Source organism: Pelodiscus sinensis, chromosome 16 (genome assembly GCF_052426305.1).
Source record: "Pelodiscus sinensis isolate ZL-2025 chromosome 16, ASM5242630v1, whole genome shotgun sequence".
NCBI lineage: Eukaryota > Metazoa > Chordata > Testudines > Trionychidae > Pelodiscus > Pelodiscus sinensis.
The window spans coordinates 30,837,434-30,843,433 of NC_143067.1; positions in this window are offsets into that span (position 1 = coordinate 30,837,434).

Genomic DNA, 6,000 nt, shown 5'->3' on the forward strand with positions numbered 1-6,000 from the left:
CGTACACCAGTTTTTTTTTCTTTTTTTTGAAATTTACAAGCCCGGAATAACTGCCCGCGTGTACACGTGGCAGTGAAATGGGTGTTTGAAATAAAGCCCTATTTCAAACTACCTGTTATTCCTCCTGCAATGAGGTTTAACACTTAAGTGAGTACTTAAGCAGAAAAAACTTAGGGTCAGAATCTGCAATCTTTGTTCATGCTGAGTATGACATGATGCTGTGAACAAGGGTGGAAAAATCTGGCCCTGAGTAAGCAATGCTCTTCTCCGCAGTTGGAAAATAGAACTTTCCATCTTTTAAATAATTCATATAACAAGAACTGCAGCAGTTGTCCTTTTTTCTTTTTTTTTTTTTTGGCAGAAACACAGTCTGCATTTTCCACAGATTTAACAGGTAACCTCTGCATCCTTCACATTTGTGATTAGGGTCTGAGGCCAGAAGAACAGAATTCAGTTTTCAGAAAGGTTCAACAGATAGCATTGTGTATAAAAGTGTTTAAACAAATGGTAGATGTGTTTGTCACTTTCTCCCATGGTATAAAGTTAACATAAAGACTGGTGTTTTCCCTCACACTTTCTCTTTCCAAAGGTCTTCCAAAGGGCTCCTCCCCAGGCCATTCATAGTAATTACTCCTTTGCTTCTGGTGGGCTCTAAATTGAGATATCACATCCACATTAGGGAAGCCTGCATTGGATTAATTTACAAGCTTCTATTTTAAACATGCTATTTTGAAATTAGCTATTTCGGAGTATTTCTTCTGAAATAGCTTATTATGAAATAATCGCACAGTGTAGGCATAGCCTTTGAATTTAGAGGCCCCAGACCAGCTCCCGGTCCCTGCTGTATTTAACTTCTCATCCACAGGGTCATACTAAAACCCCCCAAAATATGAAAATGAATACTTAAGACATTTATTTATTGACAATTATATCATTATACCAATAGTGGGTATATTTAAAATGTAACATTAATTCTGAGTTTCCATTTCAAGCCAAACCCTTCATTTTAGGAATGCATTTACAAACATAGAATCATAGGGCTGGAAGAGACCTCAGAAGCTTATTGAATCCAATCACCTGCCCAAAGCAGGACCAGTCTCAATTAAATCATTCCAGCCAGGGTTTTGTCAAGCCGAGACTTAAAAACCTCTAGGGATGGAGATTCCATTACCTCCCTAGGTAACCCATTCCAGTGCTTCACCACCCTCCTAGTGAAATAGTTTTTCCTAATATACAACCTAGTCCTCCTCCACTGTAACTTGAGACCATTGCTTCTTGTTCTGCCATCCGTCATTGAGTACAGCCTCTCTCCATCCTCCTTGGAACCTCCCTTCAGGAAGTTGAAGACTGCTATCAACTCTTCTCTTCTGTGGATTAAATGAGCCCAAATCCCTCAGCCTCTCCTCATAGGTCATCTGCCTCAGCCCCGTAATGATTTTGGTCACCCTCCGCTGGACCTTCTCCAATGCATCCACATCCTTTCTGTAGCGAGGGGGCTCAGAACTGGATGCAAAACTCCAGATGTGGCCTCACCAGTGCCGAATAAAGGGGAATAATCACTTCTCTAGATCTGCTGGCAATGCTTCTCCTAATTCAACCTAATATTGCATTTGCCTTCTTAGCTACAGGGGCACACTATTGACTCATATCCAGCTTCTCATCCCAGGTCATTTTCTGCTGAACTGCTACTTCGGCAGTTGGTCGCCAGCCTGTAACTATGCTTGGGGTTCTTCCATCCTAAGTGCAAGACTCTACACTTGTCCTTGTTGAACCTCATCAGATTTCTTTCTTTGGCCCAATCCTCTAATCTGTCTAGGTCACTCTGGACCCTATCCCTGCCCTCCAATGTATCTACCTCTCCTCCTAGCTTACTGTTATCTGCAAACTTGCCTAGGGTGCAATCCATCTCTTCATCCAGGTCATTAATAAAGATGATGAACAAAACTAGCCCTAGAACCGATCCTTGGGGCACACCGCTAGAAAGTGACTGCCAAACTGACATCGAGCCATTGATGACTATCCGTTGGGCTCGACAGTCTAGCAAGCTTTCTATCCACCTTATAGTCCATTCATCCAATCCATACTTCCTTAACTTGGTGGCAAGAATATTGTGGGAGACCGTGTCAGAAGCTTTGCTAAAATCAAGATATATCACATCCACTGACTTCCTCATGTTGACAGAGCCACCTACCCTATCATAGAAACTTATCAGATTGCTCAGGCATGATTTCCCTTGGTGAATCCATGTTGAATATTCCTAATCACTTTCCCCTCTTCCAGGTGCTCGAAAATACAGGGAAGTAATCAGAAAAGCGAAAGAGCAATTGGAATTGAAGCTAGCAAAGGATGCGAAGGGTAACAAGAAAAGTTTCTACAGGGATGTTAGCAATAAGAGGGTGATCAGAGAGGGTCTGGGGCCCTTACTGCATGACGGAGGTAAGCTAGTAACATGACTTAGGAAAAGCTGAAGTACTCAATGCTTTTTTTGCCTCTGTCTTTGCAGAGAAGGTCAGCTCCCAGACTACTGCACTAGGCAACACAGTATGGGAAGGAAGTGGGCAACCCTCGGTGGAGAAAAAACAGGTTAAGAACTATTTAGAAAAGCTAGACATACACAAATCGATGAGTCCAGATTTAATGCATCCGAGGGTACAGAGGGAGTTGGCAAATGTCATTGCGGAGACTTTGGCCATTATCTTTGAAAACTCATGGAGGTTGGGCGAGATCCCAGATGATTGGAAAAAGGGGAATGTAGTGCCCATCTTCAAAAAAGGGAAGAAGGACAATCCAGGGAACTACAGACCAGTCAGCCTTATCTCTCTTCCCTGAAAAATCATGGAGGGGATCCTTAAGGAATCCATTTTGAAGCACTTAGAAGAGAGAAAAGTGATCAGGAATAGTCAGCATGGATTCACAAAGGGCAAGTCATGCCTGACCAATCTGATTAGCTTCTATGATGAGGTAACTGGCTCTGTGGATATGGGAAAGTCAGTGGATGTGATATACCTTGACTTTAGCAAAGCTTTTGATATAGTCTCCCACAATTTTCTTGCCAGCAAGTTTAAGGGAATATGGATTGGATACATGGACTGTAAGATGGATAGAAATCTGGCTAGACTGTTGGGCTCAATGGGTAGTGAACAACACCTCAATGTCAGGTTGGCGGTTGGATTTTAGTGGAGTGCCCCAAGGATCTGTTCTAGGACCAGTTTTGCTCAACATCTTTATTAATGACCTGGATGAAGGGATGGATTGCACCCTCAGAAAGTTCTCAGATTACACTAAGATAGGGGGGAGGTAGATATGCTGGAGAGCAGGAATAGGGTCCAGAGTGACCTGAACAGATTAGAGGATTGGGCTGCAAGAAATTTGATGAGGTTCAACAAGTACAGGTGTTGAATCCTGCACTTGGTACGGAAGAATCCCAAGCATTGTTGCAGGCTGGGGACCAAATGGCTAAGTAGTAGTTCTGCAGAAAAGGACCTGGGGATTATAGCGGTGAGAAGCTGGATATGAGTCAACAGTGTGCCCTTGTAGCCAAGAGGGCTAAAGACATATTAGGGTGCATTAGAAGGAGCATTGCAAGCAGATCCAAAGAAGTGATTATTCCCCTTTATTCAGCTTTGGTGAGGCCACATTTGAAGAATTGTGTGCAGTTCTGGGTCCCCCACTATAGAAAGGATGTGGACGCATTGGAGAGAGTCCAGCGGAGGGCAACCAAAATTATTAGGGGGCTGGAGTGCATGACCTATGAGAAGAGACTGAGGGTATGTCTACACTACCCTCCTCGTGGAATGAGGAGTAACTAGGAAGCCTAGTTCGAACTACCTAGTTCGTGCCCCGTGTAGCCGCGCGGCACGGGGTTCGAACGAGTGGGGATTTAAAAATGGCGGCGCCCCGCTTATGCAAATGAAGCCCGGGAAATTCAAATCCCGGGCTTCATTTGCAATTGCGGTATGCCTACATTATCCTCCTATTTTGAATTAGGAGGGTAGTGTAGACATACTCTGAGGGATTTGGGTTTGTTTAGTCTGCAGAAGAGAAGAATGAGGGGGGATTTAATAGCAGCCTTCAACTTCCTGAAGAGAGGTTCCAAAGTCGACACAGAAAGTCCGTTCACAGTAGTAACAGATGGCAGAACAAAGAGCAATGGTCTCAAGTTACAATGGGAAAGGTCTGGGTTAGATATTAGGAAAACTATTTCACTAGGAGGGTGGTGAAGCACTGGAATGGGTTACTTAGGGAGGTGGTGGAATCTCCATCCCTAGAGGGGTTTAAGTTTTGGCTTGACAAAACCCTGGCTGGGTTGATTTAGTTGGGATTGGTCCTGCCTTGGGCAGAGGGCTGGACTTGATGACCTCCTGATATCTTTTCCAGCTCTATGATTCTATGTCATGCTAACCATGGGGGAGTCTCCAGCTTTATGCACCCATGCCCTACTGAGAAGCAGATTTGGATCATGCAAGAAGAGAGCTCGGTGGGATAATCTGAGTCTTTATCCTGGAGCTCAATGGCCCACAGCCCATCCCCCTCCTTCCATCCCTACTCTCACCTCTATCCTCCATTCCTACACCCACCGTCCTTTCTAACTCCTCCTCTTCCCTACCCCACACTGCCCATCCCCCTCCTTCCATTCCTACCTCAACCCTAACCTCTCTCCTCTACATCCATACTGGCTATCCCTACCCCCACCTCCCTCCTCCAAGCAGTCTAGAGTGCAGAACGGCCACTCTGGAGAGCTGGGGAAGCAGCTGGGTTGCAGCATAACTGCACCATCTCCAAAGGGCTGGGTGCATGGTGTGTCCAAGAGTGGCCCAGCTCATGTCAGGCCTGGGAGAGTGCGCCTGAGTCAGGGACCTATCCCCTGTTCACCAGCACATGCTGGAGCCACTCGCTCAGGGGTAAATCTGCAGTGTGTTCACCAAGCACTATGGGTGGACCCTGGCCATGCAGAGCAAAGGCGCACAGCAGGCGCATGAGCCAGGTAGGCTGGGAGTGGGGCCCAGAAGCAGATGGACACTACTTCAGGAGGCATGTGGGAATTGAGCCACTACTCCCCCCATTTCATGGAGCAGTTACATGGGAACGAACCACTGGGGAGAGGGGAGGCTGCATGGCTGAGAGCAGAGGTGGACAGCACGGTGATGTGATTATTTCACACATGCTGGGTTCAGCAGTGGTGGCATCCCACCGAGAGAGAACTCCTATTCCTGCCTGCTGGGAGGGAGGGGGCATTGGAAGAAGTGTGTGTGAATGGCAGATGCCTCTTGCTGGAGAGAGTGCTAGTAGGGTCTCCTTCTTTGCCTCCTCTTGGCAGGTTTCCATGTAGGGGATCAGTCTCTGCATTGACACACTTGACCTGGAGCTGATGCTGCCAACTGCAGGCATTACCCTGTGCTGTGTGCAGTACTGTTTCTGTGCTTCAATGACCCCAGGCTCCTTAGCGGTGGCTTGTTGTGGGAAGGCGTCCCACTATGGAGGCCGGAGTAAGACAGGCCTCTGCAAGGACCTTATGAGAAGGAATGAGAGGTTCTTGTGTGAGAGCATCATAGGGCTAAGTGCTCTGGACTGGTGCTCTATGTGCACCAACGTGCACAGGCTGTTGTGCGACACCCCGCAGGCTGAGTAGGCCAAGGAAGCAGCATGCAGCCCATTGCAGCCTGTTGTCTGCCCCCGCATGTGTATAAGGAAAATTATAGAACTCACCTGACGTGTCTTCTCCAGGTTTTTCTGATACCTGGGAAACATCCTGAGAGGGAGGAACTGGCCCCAGGGTGAGAAGCAACTTGTGGCTTGCCTGGCTTCTTCTCCAGTTCATTGACTGGCTGGCCTGCTTCTCCTTCTCCTCCTCCTCCTCCTCCTCCTCATGGAAGCTGATGCCGGGCGTGTCCTGGCCGGACGACAGGGTGGGGGAGGCATCGAGGTGCTCACATGCCAGAGCAGCCACACATGTAGCTGTGAAAGGCATTGGAAGACCAATTATTTCAAATTAGCAACACC